Source organism: Desmodus rotundus, chromosome 4 (genome assembly GCF_022682495.2).
Source record: "Desmodus rotundus isolate HL8 chromosome 4, HLdesRot8A.1, whole genome shotgun sequence".
NCBI lineage: Eukaryota > Metazoa > Chordata > Mammalia > Chiroptera > Phyllostomidae > Desmodus > Desmodus rotundus.
The window spans coordinates 42,921,219-42,940,280 of NC_071390.1; the positions used below are offsets into that span (position 1 = coordinate 42,921,219).

Genomic DNA, 19,062 nt, shown 5'->3' on the forward strand with positions numbered 1-19,062 from the left:
ATGGAAAGATATCCTGTGTTCATGGGGTAGAAGACTTAATATTGTTAAGATGTCCATACTACCCAAAGAGATCTACAAATCCAACACAATCCTATCAAAAACCCAATGGCAATTTTTTTGCAGAAATATAAGAATTCATCCTAAAATTCATATAAAATCTCTAGGGATATCAAGTAGCCAAAATAATTTGGAAAAAGTACAAAGTCGGAGGATTCTATTTCAAAACACATTGCAAAGCTACAGTAATCAAAACAGTGTGGTAGCTGCAAAAAGACAAATAGACCAATGGAATAGAATAAAGAGCCCAGAAACAAACCCTCACATATTTGGTAAATGATCCTCAACAAGGGTGCCAAGACCATTCAATGCAAAAGACAGTCTCTTCAACAAATGGTTCTAGGAAAACTAGACATCCACATGCCAAAGAATAAAGTTAAAACCTTATTTTATACCACATACAAAAGTTACCTGGACATGATTTAAAAATCAAACCATAAGACCCTAGCTATATAATTCCTAGAAGAAAACATAAGGGAAATGCTTTGTGACAGGAAGTAATGTAAGCAAAATGGCAACATAGAAATTTTTAATATTCATCCCCTTTGACCAGTGCTCCCAAGAAACATCAACTTGAAAACCAGCTGCACATGAAAATACCTTCACGAGAACCAAGAATTCCAGGTAAGGGATTATAGCACCTGAATGAAGCACATAAATAAGAAAAGATGCATTGGAGAGGGTGGGAAAAGTACATTCCCACTATACACAGCACCCTTCCCCTAAAACCCGACAGCTCAGCACGTAGACACTCTCCTAGTGAGAAAAGAAACATGAAACTGAAAAAAAAAAAAAAAAAAGAAACATGAAACTGTATGAAACCACAAAAGACCCCAAACTGCCAAAGCAATCTTAAGAAAAAGGAACAAAGCTGGAGGGGTATGTTCCCCGATTTCAAACTATATTACAAAGCTATAGTAATCAATACACTAAGGTACTGACTTAAAAAAAAAACAGACACATAGACCAACAGAACAGAGCTGAGAGCCCAGAAATAAACTCACACATATAAAGCCAACTAGTATTTGACAAAGAGGCCAAGAATATTCAAGGGGAAAACAATATACTCTTCAATAGATGGTGTTGGAATAGTCACATGCAAAAGAATGAATTAGATACCTAACTAGACACCAGTCACTAAATGTTAACTCAAAATGGATTAAAGATTTAAATGTAAGGTCTGAAACCATAAAACTCCTACAAGAAAAAGTAGGAAAAATGCTCCTTGACACGGGTCTTTGCAATAATTTTTTGGATATGACACCAAAACACAAGCAACAAAAGCAAATATAAGCAAGTGGGACTGCATTAAACTGTAAAGCTTCTCCACAGAAAAAGAAACAATCAGCAAAATGAAAAGTTAACCTATGGAATGACACAAAAAATTGCAAATGATCTATCTAATAAGGGCTTAATTGCCAAGATGTATAAGAAACTCAAACAACTCTATAGAAAAGAAAACTGCCCTGGCTGGTGTGACTCAGTGGATTGAGTGCCAGCCTGCAAACCAGAGTCATCAGTTTGATTCCCAGTCAGGCCACATGCCTGGAGTGTGGGGCAGGTCCCCAGTAGGGGGTACAAGACAGGCAACAACACATTGATGTTTCTCCCCCTCTCTTTCTCCCTCCCTTCCCCTCTGTCTAAAAATAAATATATTTTTTAATTTTTTGAATTACTTTCTTGTTGTTCAGTTACAGTTGTCTGCATTTTCTCCCCACCACTCCCCCCACCCAGCCAAATCCACCCCCCTCTCTTGCTTCCACCCTCCCCCTTGGTTTTGTCCATGTGTCCTTTATAGTAGTTCCTGAAAACCCCTCTCCCCACTATACCCTCCCCACTCCCCTCTGGATATTGTTAGATTGTTCTTAACTTCAATGTCTCTGGTTATATTTTGTTTGTTTTTTTCTTTTGTTGATTATGTTCCAGTTAAAGGTGAGATTATACGGTATTTGTCCCTCACTGCCTGGCTTATTTCACTTAAGAAAACTGATTTTAAATAGGCAGGGAACTTGAAGGGACATTTTCCAAAAAAAACATACAAATGAACAGCAGGTACATGAAAACATGCTCAACATCACTGACCATCAGGGAAATGCAAATCAAAACCACAATGAGATATCACCTCGTATCTGTCGGAATGGCTATCATCAATAAGAGATATCAAGTGTTGGCAAGGATGTGGAGAAAGGAACCATGTACATTGTTAGTGAGAATGTAAATTGGTACAACCACTATGGAAAACAGTATGATGGCTCCTCAAAAAAATTAAGAATAGAACCACCATATGACCCAGAAATCTCAATTCTGGGTATATATCCGAATGAATTGAAAGCAGGGTCTCAATAATGTATTTACAGATCTATGTTCATAACAGCGCTCTTCATAGTAGCCTAGAGGTGGAAACAATCCACATGTCCATTGACAAATGACGGGATCAGCAAAATGCTCTATCATACGTACAATGGAATATGATTAAGCCTCTAAAAAAGAAATCCTGTCACATGCTACAAAATGAATAACACTTGAGGACATTATGCTAAAAACTCCACTATATGGTTCCACTCACAAGAGGTATCTAAAATAGTCATATTCGTTGAAACAGAAAGCTGAATTGTGGTTACCAGGGTGAAGAGCAAAGCTGTTTAATGTATACAGAGTTTCACATTTGCAAGATGAAAAGGGTCTGAGATTTATTTCACAACAATGTGAAAATACTTAACACTCTTAAACTGTACACTTAAAAATGGTTAAAGTGGTAAATTTCACGTATTTTTACCACAATAAAAAAGAAATATTGCCATCAAAAGTAGATATTAAAGAAGCAACTAAATAAATGTTTCTAGTTACCTAAACAAGTTCCAGAGGAATTTATGTGATGTGTCTCTGACAGGATGAAGTTAATTTTATTCAGAATAAATAAATACCCAAGGCTGTGATTACCTGTGCTCTTTAGAGAGTGATGGAAGAGTTAAATAAAAAATAGTTGGATAAAAGGGGAGGAAATTTTTAGAGGTACACACCTTGGAAGATATTCACATAGGAAAGCACATTGCAAAGTTCACAAGATTGTTCCCATAGTATGTTTTACCATTATAAAACCTATAATTAAATATCTAGTTCTGTGTATCTTTCAACATATAAACCCAATTAAATGCCAACTGAAATAGCATTAAATTACTACTTCTAAATAATTTCCTCCTACATCCAAATAAAGGAAAGTAAATGGCCCTAAAAACAGCTGTGATGTCCTTCACAAACTATTCCTTAAAACGAGTTTTCTGAGACTTCAAATTTGTAAGAGTGAAGAACCAACATACTCATTCTGATGATCCCCCAGATGCGCTCACAAATATTTTTTAGTATTACTTATTTCGCTCTTACTCCTGGTTACTACTAATTAGAGTGGTTTTGAAATATACCTACTTTTTGAGAGTAAGCTTAACTGCCATCTTTTATTTTACTCTTCCTCAATTTGATACATATTACATGGGTGCCATGAAGAATGTGACTAACATAAAGGAGTTTACAAAATTTTAATTTGAAAGTTTCTTCTCTTCCTTTGAATCAGCCTTAAAAGAAGTAATATAATTGAAATTTGGAGGTGAAAAGATTTTGACACTGAAGCCCTTTGGGTAATAACTTGTGGCCAGAGTCTATAGTGGACATATAAAAGAAAATGAATTAATAATGTTATCTGAAGAAGAAGAAAGAGACATGCAAAGTGAGTTTTGGAAAAGTAGGAAAGAAAATGAGACAGACAAAGGAAGAATGAGATCAGTTCCCAAGCTCTATGCACAGAGGACCATGAAGGGAAGAAAACAGACAACAGATGACTTTGAACAAATAATACTGTATTTGAATCAAATACCTGATAAAACTAATTGATAGTGACCAAAAAACATCTGTGATTGCCTGTGTCAAGGGGTGGGGAAGGAGCTTGACTACAAAGAGGCACAATGAAACTTTCTGCAGTGAGGGAAGTAGTTTTTATTATACTTATGGTTCCATGGGTGGCTACATTTCTCAAAATTCAGTCAACCATTAATTAGGTACATTTTATTGTATTCAAATTATACCTCAATAAATCTGGTTTAAAAAATCAAATGCTTCGAAAAGCACATTCTCAATCATATATCTGACCAAGTGTGTAGGAGGAAAAGAACACCAGAAGGCTGCTAAAATGAAACTTGCGTGAATAAATAGAGTAAGAAAAGCACAAAACTATCCCATAATCTAAAGGAACAACATGTTCCAGAAGAGTAAATTTTACTAAATATTCAAGCTTATGATTTTAAAATTCTTCTCTCCTACTACCCCAACCCCAGTATTTTTTCTACCCTACTGGGACCAAATTCATCAATCATGTCACACATACCTCTCCCCCATAACCACACTATCCTACATCCCACGTCCTCTCTTAACCTGAATTGCGAGAGCTGATTTTTTAAAGAATTATGTCAGAAAGTCTTACAAACAAAACATTTAAATTACACTTGAGGGAAATTATTAAAGTTTTCTTGGTTTTCATTGGAGCCACCATTCGGAAACAGGGAATAGAGGAGTAACAACTAAGCTAAGTATTCTCCAGGTTGACAAAACGAAGAGCATTGGGAGGAGAAATCACCAACAAAATAAACAGTTCAATGCAGCAGAGAACCAGAAAGAGTCAGTTTGGTGGAAAACTGTGAGGGGAGAAGGAGTTGGAAAAGCACATACAAAGAAGGGGCTTAGGGGTCTGAAGTGACAGTCACTGACTCGTGACAGCAAAGCCTGTTTGTTCACTGGCCTATCCTTGGCCCTGACAGACAATTTCCTGTAAAGTAACGGATGCTCAATAAATGTTTGACAAAAGGACAGGCAAATGGATAGATGGATGGATAAACACATGACCAGCCTGACCCGTGAAGGGCCCATGTGTGCTAGAGAGTCTGGACTCTGGTCCGAAGTCCAGGCTTTACCCGTCATGGTACTAGACGGCCATTTATGAAGCAGGTCACCAGTGATTTGTTAGTAATTAAAGCCAAAGTACTGCAATTTGAAAAAAATCACTTTTTAAGTATAATTAAGAGCCTGTTCAAGATTGTCCCTATGTTATCCCCATGTTCATTCTATTGTAGTGAAATAGTAAAGGATGGAGTTACAGCTAGTTCACCAAAAAATGCACATACAGTAATCTATAACCTATCTGTTCTACGCCAATCATCACTGCCAAACTATCAATAACCATGGCAATTATAAATTGTGGAAGCATGTACTGGCAGTTATAAATTAGTAAAGCCTGTACTTCCTAAAAATATACTTTGGAGTTTTGTCAAAATTGGGGTACGTTCAAGAAAGTCTATTAGGCCTGTGAATGTCATTGGTTGTGTGACACCACAAAAGGCAGGAGAGTCACTGAATAATTTAAGAAAAAGAGTGATATTATATAATTTGTGTTCAAGAAAAAAATCATTTTTGTGAAAGTAAATTAGTGGATTGTATGATATTTGACAGGAGAGTTGACAAAACTGTAGGTGAGAGATGAAGAAAATCTGAACTAAGGTAATAGCAACAATGGATACGCAGAAAAGAGAATGATAAGAGTAAAGAGGCCTAAAATCAACAGACTCATGTATCACTCAGACACTCTGGCTTAGGCAAAGTGTCTTAGCTTAAATAACAGGGTCAAATACAGAAGCTGAGTAGGATGAAAAAGAGGAGAGACACAATAGGCAGGAAAAATAAGTTCCCTATTAGACGCGTGCGCGTGTTGGGTTGGGTACAAGGATGCCAAACTCAGAGAGGTCTGAAACACACGCACCAATGAAGAATCCTTGGCACAGAGGCGGTGGGTGAAACAGCCTAGGGAGAGTGTGTGTATGGAGTTCAAAAAGAGAGTCATCCAGAACTTGGGGGCAAATGCAGTTTGAAGGAGAAGGCAAATAAAAGAAGCCTGAAAAGAAGTTACACATAATTACACTCATAGACCAATCAGTTTCTCCAAATATAGTTCCCATTAGTGCAATTTCTGTCACAATGTAGGCACTTGTAATTATGGTGAATAATTAGAAAGCAAAAACTAGGAAGGAAATACAGCAATCATCTATACCGGGGGCTGGGAAATCAGTTTCAATTCAAAAATAACTGCAGTCAATTGGGTATGACGATCTAGAAAACTGTGTCATAGAGATTTTGAGGTCAACACTGGCTCCAAAGGAAGACTGGCAAAACCATTATACAACATTAAAGCCGTGAGGTCAGGAGGGAGAAGGAATCACTCACGGCTCACATGTTGCCACCACTGATACTTTGTTTTTATTACAGAAAATTGAGTACATATTTTATTTTTATCTTATATGATTCTAACTTTGAATACAAGTTCATTATAATGTCAAATGATACAAAGTAAATAAAGAATATGTTAATGATCACCACCAAACTGCTCTGCTCCCCTGAGGTAATTAACGACAGAAAAATGTTTTGCATTTATGTTCTTACCTCTTTCTCCTGTTCACCCATATATACAAATATCAAGGGTTTCATTTTACTTCTTCATAAAATTGACAAAGACACTGCAGAACAGAGATAAAATTTCCAATGTCCAAATATGTTGTTGAAATTGTCTATAATTTTCTTTCAATATTTAAAAAATATTATCTATCATTATACACATAAACATAATTTGTTTTTCACTTTTTTCTCTAATCAGGCTTGCCTGCTACATTGATCTTATCAGGAACCCAAATAACTTTGAAATGGCCTATTGGACATTTTCAGTCTTCAGTTTTCAGTCTTCATCTTACTCAGCAGAATTTGACACAATTGGTCACCTTCTCCTTGAGATTTCAAATATGGCTTCTTCCCAATGTAATGGCAGCTTTTTCTCAGTTTCCCTTGGCACTCCTTCCTCATCCTTCTGAGCTCTAACTGTTTCAGTGCACACAGGGACAGTGCTCAGACCTTGCCTCCTCTCTATCCACACTCTCACCCAATTCAGCATCATGAATTGGACTCACACTCACGCTGCCTCCTCCAAAGGAGTGCTCCAGCCAAACCACTGACTCCAGGCTCAGACCCCACTGCCACTCAACACCTTCACTTCCTTGTCTAACGGCCATGCAGACTTCCCATCAAAACGCAACTCACCACTTTCTCCTCATCCCCAAATACTACAACTGATAATCTTGTTAAATTTGGTGCATTGCTCATTCAGCAAATTGATTGGCAATTGAGCAACTTTCCTCCACCAATTCTATTAAAGAAGTGACTACAAATAATACCTAAAGAATCTTAGGTGAAAATGTATCTTAGGATTTATACTCAGGAAAGCTGACCATTATCTATAAATGAAACCAACAATCTCAAATACTTAAGAACTTTGTAAGCAGAGCACTTACGAGTGCTTCCTTGAAAAATTCCAGAGTCACAAGCTCCAGCCATCCAAGAGCAGAACCAAAACTAAGAACATGCTAAGAGAGAAATAATAGTAAAAGGGTCGGCAAAGAATATGAACCAATTTTTAAATGAAACTGGTAACTTTGAGAAACTTTTTAAATGATTAAATAACTTTGATAACTAACTATAGCTACAAAATAAAAGGAATATATTAAATTGAGACAATGTATAGAGAGTAACATATCAGAAATTAGATGATGGAGGAGGTAGAGAGTGTATGTGTGCTATTTTTTCAGCTTTCAAACCACTAATGGCTACCCTGCTTTCTGGACATATGCTTGCACTTAGTGCTTTACAGGCCTTCGTATCATTCCCATCGATGCTTCGTCCCTGGGACCGCCAGTGCAACAATGGAATAGACAGCAAAGGGGTAAAGCTGAACTTGACTACAAGAAATATAAAGTTAAAAAATGTTAATTTCAAATGTTCACAGTGGTTTACACTTTTCATAACAATAACAGGATATTTTATGCTTTACATTACTTGCAGTAAAGAAATATTTTTCAGAGTAAAGCCAATAGCCCCTGAAAGTTTACTTCAATCTCTTTTCTTTCACTAAATTCAAGTAAAAGTAAATTAATACTTGGTATTTAAAAATGCCTTGTACTCTGTGATCCCATTTTCCTAAAATTATATCTAGCTATATTTTGCTCAATAGAGACACACTGAGAGATGTCTGGAAAGATTTTTCAAATGTTGAGAATGGTTATTTCTGGAAAGCAAAACTTGGAGTGATTTCCTGCCTTCTTAACTTTTCTGTGTGGTTTAAATTCTTATGATAATAATATGTGGTATAAAGCACAAAGATTCATAACAACAGTTATTGAAATTTTTGCATAGGATCTTAGTATGAACAGAATGATTCTAACAGTTAAATGCAGTCAACTTTGCCAAATCACCATCAACAAAAGCAAAGCCTCGTATGGTTATAAATACGTAATAGAAATCCAAACTTTAATGAAAAACGCAAGAGATCTTGTATTTTGTGTGTCACATCAAGCTTATCTCTTTCATAGTGACAGTTTATGTTCATACTGGTTTGATGCCTTCTTGCCTGTGGCAGAGCCACTGACTGCATTGTTGGCTGAAACAACATAGCATGAGACCTTCACAGCAACAGCTACAAGACTGCAGTATGGAAGTGTTGCTTAATGAACAGGGAAGTTTCTATCTGTGAAATAACATATGTTATGTCTGACCTCCTCACACATAGAGGAGGCAGCTAATGATTTTCTCCCTTGAAAATAAAAAGCATTTCTTAAATACCTGCACTTCCAAATCCATGTAATAATTTAAAAGCTCTGAACTTAACCTTTAAAATGTATTGTAAAGAGTTCTTTTCATTTCTTGTTTTGGTTATCAAAACAACAGCAAAAGGCATTATTAGCTTGCCTTCCATAGCTGTCACCAAAATTGTATCTTCAGCAACCATACACCACAGACTGATTTGCATCTAAAATTCATTTTTCCTTAGTGTAAAGCAGTATGTTTTTGAAAAAATGTCAATCTTCTTTTCAGTCTTATTTCACTTTAAAAGAAAAAATTAGACAGCAATTCTCTGCTGACTTCATAAGCAGCTTGCATCATCTCGGGCTTTGAGGTCAAACAACTGCTTTCTGGATCTCTGCTCACGAGGCGCTCTTCAGCTCTCCTTCCCCACCTGCTGACGAGGCCTTCTTGGCGCGACCATTACAGACTTGCCAGTGAGAGAAGTTAGCCTTATTTTATTTCGACAGCCCCTGTAAAGAACTGCAGTTGAATCCTTTAAAAATGGGAGACAGCTTAATAAGCCTTTTCTTTATTAAAATACAGCCATAATGGGGGCAAAACAGAGAGGACCTAACAAGCAATACAAACAATTTTTTTATGGGGCAAAAGTTAAGTGCATGATCTGAAGACACTTATTTGAATTGTCAGACATTCCATAGAAAGAAGGGGAAATATCCCTACTAGGAGTTTAATATTTGCTTTACCTCCCACTTCATCCAAACTGGACACATCAGTCACTCTCAATTCTAAACAGAAAGAAATAACTGAACACATTCTACTAAACCGCCTGGAAGCAGTTTGGTGTCCATTTGTTATCAACTATACTAACTTCAGTAAAATGCAACTGGACATCGCCAGGATTCTCTCGCACTCAAGGAAAGAAGGGTTAAAACATTTGCATGCTACATCCTATCCTCCATTATTTTACTGATGACCATGTGACCTCAGCAAGACACCTGTCATCACTTAGGATTTTGCTCTCCAACTGAAACATGAGGAATTTAGCAGTTATTAAACATGGATCTGCAGCTATTAATCACTGGGGGGCTCAAAGAGTCTAAAGTAAGGAAAATTACCGGGCCTTTCCTCAGTGGAATACGCACACACATAACTGATTGACGTCCCACAAGGTCCATGCAGTCTGCTCGCCGGCTCCCTCCCCCACCTGCACTCTAACATCATCTCCACGTTCACTCCACTCCAGCTCTACTGGCTTCCTTGCTTTCTCAAATATGACAAGCAAGTTCTCAGCTTAAGGTAACTGGCCATTCTCTCCTGCCTAGAACGTTCTCTTTGTAACCTCCAATACATTTCTCAAATATCACCTTCCCAGGAGGCAATATAAGTGTCCCAGGAGGCAACACTTACTCTGATCTCCTTATTTAAAATTCTAACCCACATCCCTTTCCAGAACTACTGGTCCCAGCACCTTGTTCTAAATGTCCTCCCCCTGAGCACTTATCATAGTCTAGCTGTGGACAAAATAATTAATACAGCAGAACTGATTGCTATCCTTTGAAAGTCCTGCTTACAAGGTTGGCCTTTGTCTGGCATCTTGGAACTTAGATTTCCGGAGGGTTCTCACATTCCCAGAACTGGTAAGGGTGGCTTACCACATCTAAACTGCACAAACAATATAATGCATGCCAAATACCTGTTTTCCTTTGAGGAGTGTACAAGTTTGGTGTGTGCCAGGCAGAAGGTTACTAGCTTCCAATAAAAAACCTGGGAAATAAGTTTCTAACGAGCTTCACTGGTACACAACATTTCATTCATGTTGTCACAGCTCACTGGGGAATTAAGTGTGTCCATGTGAGAAGACTCTGGAGTATGTGCCTGGTCTCCCCAGAACTGCCCCCTGTGCCTTTCCCTTTGCTGCTCTTGCTCCGTACATTTTCACAGCAATACATCTTAGCTGTGAGGACAAGTACATGCTGAATCCTGTGAGTCCTACTAGAAAATCATTAAATGCAGGAGAGGTCTTGGGGACCCCCAATAGTCTAGCACGCTATAAAATTTACTTATCAATTATGTTTATTTTCTGTCTCCACCTGTGAAAATATAAGCCACATGAGGGCTAGAAATTTTGTTTTGTTCACTGATATGCCCCAGGAGCCTAAAAAACTGCCTAGCACATAATAAGTGCTCAATAAATATTCATGGAATAAATGAATATACACAAAATTTTACAATTAATTTAAAGAAATTAAAGAGCCCCCTAAGGAAGCCCTAACTATGGATGCTGTTGAGAAGTCCCGGCCAAGGTGGTATCTACTGCTCTGAACAATTTCAACATTTAAATTCTAAGCAAGAAGACCTGTCTAGGGACTGGTTTATCATTAATACCCTGAAAATAGCCTAAATTTAAGGAGAAAGTATACATGTTTCAGCTGGGAAAACTCAGTAAACATTCTCAGAATTACGTCTGATAGCAGGTTGGAAACTGTGTGAAACCCTGGCTATACACCCTTTGATGGAAATATGAGGTTTTCTCTTTTCTTGGATACCAAGTCTTCAAAATTAGACTCTGGAGATCCTCGTACAGCCAGATTTTGAAGCTCAGTAATCTTCTGAGCCAACTTATTTGAGTGGAAGTCTCATAGCCTCCGTTAAAATAAAAAACATGGAAAGTGAAAGAAATTTTGAGGAGGAAAGAAGCCAACTCTGACAACGGAGCCAAGCATTCACTGAATATGTGCAAAACAGGTGGGGGAAGGGGACAAGGGTGGAGAGTTGTTATTACTGTTAGATGAATCCTCTAGGAACAAAAAAAATCACATGCACAGTACCCTGAGGTCAGCGGTACAATAGAAATAACCACTGGCTTTGGTGCAAGGGCACATTTGAAAATATTTAGACGAGATCGGGCGCATTCAGGGTGGTCTGGCCGTAGACTGAAAATATTTAATATTTTTTCTGGTATCAAAAATACTGTGAAATACATTTATTTTAGCAGAAAATTGCCTATTCACACACTCACAAAACTAAATTTTATGCTGGGTCCACAAAGGGAGCATATGAGTGGCTTCAGTTATGGGGAGCATGGTAGGAGTTCGATTAATGCTAGGGAAATTAATAAGCTTGCCTGGTAGGTATTCAATAAATGGTAGTGAAATGAATAAATACATGCAAGTCACTGGGTTATGTACTAATTATAGCCTAAGTGCAAGCTACACAGGTCCTAGCTTTTCTATAGAAAATCTTAGCATATTACAGAATATGGGGACCTAAAAAGGCAGTCTCTTGGTCAGTGAATTGAAAAAGGAGAATTCAGATTGGAAAGAGAAATTTTGTGTTTTTAATTAATTAAATTCTAAACTATGTTAAGTGTAAAAGTATATGCTAAGTCTTTATTCAACTTTTGCAATTTTTGTCACTAACTTATTTAGCAATAGCTTCTTCTCTAAACATTCCTCCCTCTCTCCCTCTACCCCTCCTTCTTTCTGTCTCTTTGTTTCTCTGTCTGTCTGTGTCTTTCTCTCTCACACACACACGTGCACACACACCGAACATTGTGGTTCTGTTAAAACTTATAAGAGTCTTGAATTCTTTTATAGAAAAGTTCTCTGTGGACCAACACTAATGACATGTCAATGTATGATAGTGTAAGATTGTAAAAATTGTGGAAGTTCAAACATAGCCAATTTCAGAGAGACACATGAGCACCAATCATTAAATCATTGATCCCGTATTTGTAGTTGCAATGTACCATTATTCCAAAACTAATTTTATGCTTATCTCAAAGCATCTGAGAAGTTAGATTAAAGTATTATAAATATATGAAAGAAACTTCTAAGTTATACATTGAATTCTGTGCATCTCTAGAAGTCCTTGGAATTCTCATATCAACAGCTTTTTGATGTAAGCACTTAATTGATTGCATTCTTGACTCCTACATATGAATTTTTAATAGCTCAGCTCCCAAGTCATGGCACTTACGCAGAGTAAAGGCTCTCCTAGAGAAGATGGCATGGGTCAAGAACAACAAGTAGATCAGCAGTACCCAGCGGAAGAGAAATCCACACCAGATCCCAACACACACCCTAATCTTTCACCATAACAAAAGTTTCTTACCACATTCACCAGGCTGGTTTCAGACACCTCTTATTTCCTTACTTTATGCTTTCTTCCTAAATGATCTCAAATAGTCTCCTGACTTTAAATATGATCTCTAAATTGATAACCCTAACTTTTCTATCTCCAATGCAAACGTCTCCTCTGAAATTCAAATCACATGTACAACTTAATTTTCACTCTTGGATATCTCCTTACAAGTATCTCGAACTCAATACATGCAAAATGGAACTATTAATTTGCTTTCTTCCCCCCACCACACACCTCAGATTTGCTCCTCTTCACGGCCCTCCATGTCAGGAAGCCATACCTCCATGTGCTCAGTTGCTCAGGTTGAACACGTGCACCATATTCCTTGTGCTTTGCCTCCCCACTCAACCCCCACGTCAAATCCATCAGCCGGGCCTGTCTCTGTGTGCTACACTGATCGCAAATCTGCCCAACCCCTCCTTCTACACTGATGAGGTCCTAGTCCAAGACACTATCATTTTTTACTTGGATTCCAGCATGGGGAGAAAATTCCATGCTTATAACTGAACAAAAAATAATAACTACTTCACAAAATTATAATACTACGAATTTAAAATAAGCATTTGAGAAAAAAGCTTCACACATATGTTCAATGGAATGTAAAGTCTTTTTCTTTCTTTTTTTTGTGATTAATATGACATTTTAGGACTTATTTGATGTTTAGAGCCCTTATACATTTTCACTATACTGTACATGTAATATAACATCAAATAGGAGAATTCTGACCAGTAACATTATAGATAAACCTGTTTTTTTTAAGTAATCATTCTTTCCAATTGCTTTAGCCATTGAACCTAACCCCAGTAGATATAACATTTAATTTAAAGTGGCAAATGGTAGGAAACAATAATAGATTTAAAGTACATTGTATGCTACTTGGACATGGCAGAGGCATTGTACTTGTAAGTTGTTTCCTATCTAATATTCGGAACTTAATTCTTACTTTAAAGAGAAAAAAGCTCTATTATTGTTCAACCGTATTATATTTACAGCATTGTTTTGCATTTAGGACATAATTCACATGTTGCACTGCTCTTATAAAATAACAAGACATTGTTGAAGGAAATTAAAGAAGGCACAAGGAAATTTAAAACATTTCGTACTCATGGATTAGAAGATTTAACATTGTTAAAATGTCTATTTATTTAAAATAAGCTACAGATTCAACACAATCCCTGTCACAACCCCAAAGCATTTTTCACAGAAATTGAACAAAGAAATCCTAAAATATGTATGGAACTCCAAAAGACCCCAAACAGCCAAAGAAATCCTGAGCAAAAAGAAAGGAAAAAAAAAAAAAAAAAGAACAAAGCCAGAGGTATCACACACCTTGATTTTAAACTATATTACTGAGTCATAGTAATCAAAACAATATAGTATTGGCAACAAACCAAACACAGGTGAATGCAACAGAATTGAGGCCCCACAAATTAGCCCACACATGTATGAGCAAATAATTTACAACAAAGGAACCAAGAATATAAAATGGATAAAGAAAAGTCTCTTCAATACGGTGTTGGGAAAACTGAATGGCCACATGCAAAAGACTGAAATTAGACCACTATCTTACAGCATACACTTAAATTAACTCAAAATGAATTGAAGACTTGAATGTAAAACCTAAAACAATAAAATACATAGAAAAAAAAAACATATGTACTAAGCCTCTGGAGATTGGTCTTAGTGATTTTTTTTGTGAATTTGAAGATAGCATATGGATATGTGTGTGTATGTGTGTGTATAATAGAATACTACTCAGTTATAAAAAAAGATAATGTATTGACATTTGCAATTACATGGATGGATCTCCATGGTATTATGCTAAGTGAAATAAGACAGCTGGAAAAGGAAAAAAACTATATGATTTCACTCATGTGGAATATAAAACAAAAAATAAACAAATAAAACAACACTTGTAGATACAAACAAAAGACTGGTAGTTACCAGAGAGAAGGGGTTGAGGGAAGGGTAAGATGGGAAAGGGGGTCAAATATATGGTGAAGGATAGAAACTATACTGTTGGTGGTAAGCACACTATGGTGTATACAGAGATCAAATAATAATGTTGTACACCTGAAACTTACATAATGTTATTAACCAATGTTACCTCAATTAAAATTTCTTTTGAACTCAAGTAGATGACTCTGATTATAAAAATGAAAAGATATTTAAAGTAAAATAAAATTTCTTGAGTGCCCACTATATACAAACAGTAAGCTACTTATAATCCCCATTTTTTAATTTTCATGTTGTACATTTATTTATTTATTTTTGAGCTTTTTTTTCAATTTGGGGCGGTGACATTGGTTAATAAAATTATGTACATTTCAAGCATACAGTTCTGTAATACATCATCTGTGTGTTGCCTTGTTGACACCACACTAAGTCAAATCTCCTTCTGACACCATACATTTGACTCCTTTACCCTTTACCACCTCCCCTTACCCCCTACCCTCTTGTTTGTGCCTATGAGGTTTTGTTTGTCTTGTCTATTCATTTATTGCTTTCAGTTTTATATCCCACAGATGACTGAAATTATATGGTTCTTGACTCTTTCTTTCTGACTTATTTCACTTAGCATGATACTCTCAAGATCCACCCACATTGTCACAAATGGCAGTATTTCATCTTTTCTTATAGCTGAGTAGTATTCCATTGTGTGTATGTACCATATCTTATTCATCAAATCATCAATGGAAGGACACTTCAGTTGCTTCCATATCTTGGTCACCATGAATAATAAATACTACAATGAACACAGGGGTACGTATATCTTCACAAATATATGTTTTCAAATTCTGGGGAGTGGATACCCAGAAAAGGGGTTGCTGAGTCATATGAAAACTCTATGCTTAATTTTTTGAGGAACCTCCACACTGTTTTCCAAACTGTTTGTACCAATTTAAAAGGAACACTCATTCAGTCAATCATGTAAGAGAGTAGATTTAACACAGCACTGGGACATCTCTCTGCAAGAGATGAGACATTCTTTAAATGTTGCTAAGAAGGCCTTCACACTTACAATCCCCATTGTTGAAGAGACATCATATAAGCAATTAGTTACCTGCAAATTAAAATTAAAACCCAAAATTACAGTGCTTTAAACAAGACAGAACTTTGCTGTCACACAGAAGCCTGAAGGTAAGGTGGGACAGGCTGGTGTGGTAGCTCTGCTCTATAAAGTACTCAGGGATCCAGGTTCCTTCCAGCTTCTCATTCCACCACCTTACCTGCATACTCCGATATGGCAGCTTGAGTTCCAATCATGGCATCCACATTCCAAACAGCAGGATAGAGGCAAAGGGTACACACAGGCTAACTTTTAGGAAATTTTGAGAAGCTGCCCAATGAAAAGTTCACTTACATTTCAGTAACCTTAATCAAACATCAAAGGATAACTAAGGATCTGTAAGGGAGGCTGGGAAATATAGCTCCTATTGCTGTTGGTCATGAATCCAGCAGGATTCTGTTATTAGAAGATGAAAAAACTCATATTGGGGACAAACATTCCAATGTCACCATACCCCACTGTTTCTTTCCTAAATTTCACGTTTCTGAAGGTTCTGTGACTTATTTTCCCAGCCATACTATAGGCAGTAGCATGGAGCAGTTGTTAAATGTATGGGCACAGTAGTTAACTGATGAGATTTCAATCCAGTCTCCAATGTGTTCATGTCTGAGAAATGGAGATGACAGTAAGATCTAGTCTTTGGAGTCATTGTGAGGATTTAAAAGTTTATACATATAAAGCTTTTAAACACAGTGCCTAGCACATTGAAAGATAAGCTCAATAAATATAAACGCATCAAGAAGAAATGGGAGTAACCTAACCTAACTAGTCAGTGTCATGGGAGGCACTTGGAAAAACAAAGAGCTAGCACTACAGATTTCACAGAAATCCTGGGCCACCTCAATCTCATCCACAAAGAATATGAAGAGGAACTGACTAGTATAAAGTTGTATTTTATCTAAAAACTTCTCCTGATTTACTACCACATTAACAAGAAAATCTAAACACACAGATCACTCCAAAAACTTCCTCAGACAATGCCTGGAATAAAGAGATATTTCACCCTACCAGAGAGAAATAGAATACAGGTAAGTAGGACAAGCAATTAGGACAAGTACGTTTGTTAAAGCCTTTCAGTACCAAAGCTAAGATCAGAATTCAATATTCCTTTCCACTAATCCTGTGGACAAAACAGTGGAATTCATACTTGCAAAACCACCTACACCTGGAAATACTACGGAGATATATCAAACCACAAACCAATCAATAAAAACAATGTGAAGGTGGAATTTATCTGGCTTATTCTTTCTAACATATATTCAAAATTATTTTAAGCCTTTACTGAGAAAAATGACATTGTTGGTATATATATATATATACATACATACATGTATACACACAAATACATACATACATACACACACACACATACCAGGAGTAGAAAAGTTACCCAATTACAGTGGTGAAATAGTTTCCCTAGGATATCACCTCCTTTCCATATTTTTCACGATTCCAATGTTATATTTAAGCTCCTATTGGAAAATTGTTTTTTTCTTTTATCTTTCTACTGGCACAAAATGATTATCTTACTTCAACTGCCACAGTCCAAGCTTGTGAAATACAGGGGGAAGAAAAATGAATAAACTGCTGTGCTTCCATTTTTTAACATCACTTGTGCAGGGCAGGAAGACCCAGACACAAGCCACAGGGAAGTATCACAAAGACAAAACAATTCATTTAGGACTTATTTTGAAGCATGTTATTTTATTTTATCTCCGAAAGGTTGTCTAGTCATAGTATCATAATAATGGACACAAAATTCTTTTCAAATTGGGGAAAAATTAGAAGAGAATGGACTAGTTCAGAATTAGAACAGTGTGACTCAGAGGCAGTTCTGTCACTCCATTACTCAAACAATGTGGCCATCTGAACATCTTTTGCTTCCTTGGTAGCAGAGTAGGTGAATATACATCTGTTAACATCCTTGATATGAGATATGGCATCTTTCCTAGCCAGATATAACTTCACCAAAGCCTACTTCTTCCACATACTTCAGAATAGGAAGGATAGTATTTTTAGAGAAGTTGAGAGTTTCTAGAATTTATCACGAAAAGTGAGTTGCATGCAGTGAAAAGAATCCGTAGGAAAAGTTTCAAACATGACTTCTTCCCAACAATTTTCATCTGGACTCCTGAATCTGAGGTGAAAGCAACTGGGATTCCACAAACATGACTATGGAATTACCGAATAAATGAGGTGCCAATGAAGAACAACTTAAAGAATGAAAAATCTAGTTAGTTATAAAAATCTGTGTGATTCAGTCTAGGGGAAAAAAGGAAGAAACGTGATATTAGTTTAATGAGATGTAGACAAAATATTTTAAATTGGCCCAAAGTGTTCAGGTTGAATTATCTTGAATAATAAAGGATTAAATATCCCAGAAAATCTTTGTCCCAAAGTAGAATAATTTTCTAGTTCACACTTCTGATGCTTTATAAAATAAAACCAAAAGAGCATTTATCTACTTTTTTCTCTTAGAATAAAATAGTATTGAAAAATAAAAACTGAGCCTTAGCAGAATTGGGTTTGGAAATGTAAATGGCAAACCTAAAAACTCATTGAAGGATGGGAAATTGGGAAATTTTATTCCTTATAACAGAGCTCCAGTGCTCAAGAAGAAAGAATAAAGCTATTTTCTATGAGCTGTAAGAATATATTTCTGCAAGATGTCCTACTCCTACATGGTAACTGTTGATCCATATTTTTAACAACACCCATGGTGTCTCTGATGATAAAAATGAGGGAGTTTAAACTGTATTTCCATGAAACATAATCCATTTTTTGAGAAATGCTGACTTAAGTAACTTTATTTTCCTCTTGATACAGAAGAAAATCAGATGGAACCATCCTAAGCTTTCTCAAAATCTACTCAAATTCAGTTTATCTTCTTGACTTGAATCTATTTGTTTATCTTTACAAATTTAAACTACACATATTCACCTCATTTCATGTTCCATGAGTTGGAGTGGATTGCCCACTCTCAATGAGAAGGTTCTCACTGTCTTAACTCTGGAACTCTATTTCATAGTTTCCAACATTTACCAAGTGCTGTGCTCGCACCCCTGAAAGTTTTTCCCTACCTTCATTAAATTAGCACTAAGCACCTGAATGCCTCTGCATTATTTACG

General features: G+C 36.5%; 1 protein-coding gene across 1 annotated transcript in view; it reads right to left on the reverse strand.

The window, feature by feature from the left end:
• CTNNA3 (catenin alpha 3) overlaps positions 1–19,062 on the reverse strand; it is a 1,492,024-nt gene that overhangs the window by 1,225,591 nt on the left and 247,371 nt on the right. The gene's annotated exons all lie outside the window — the stretch shown is intronic.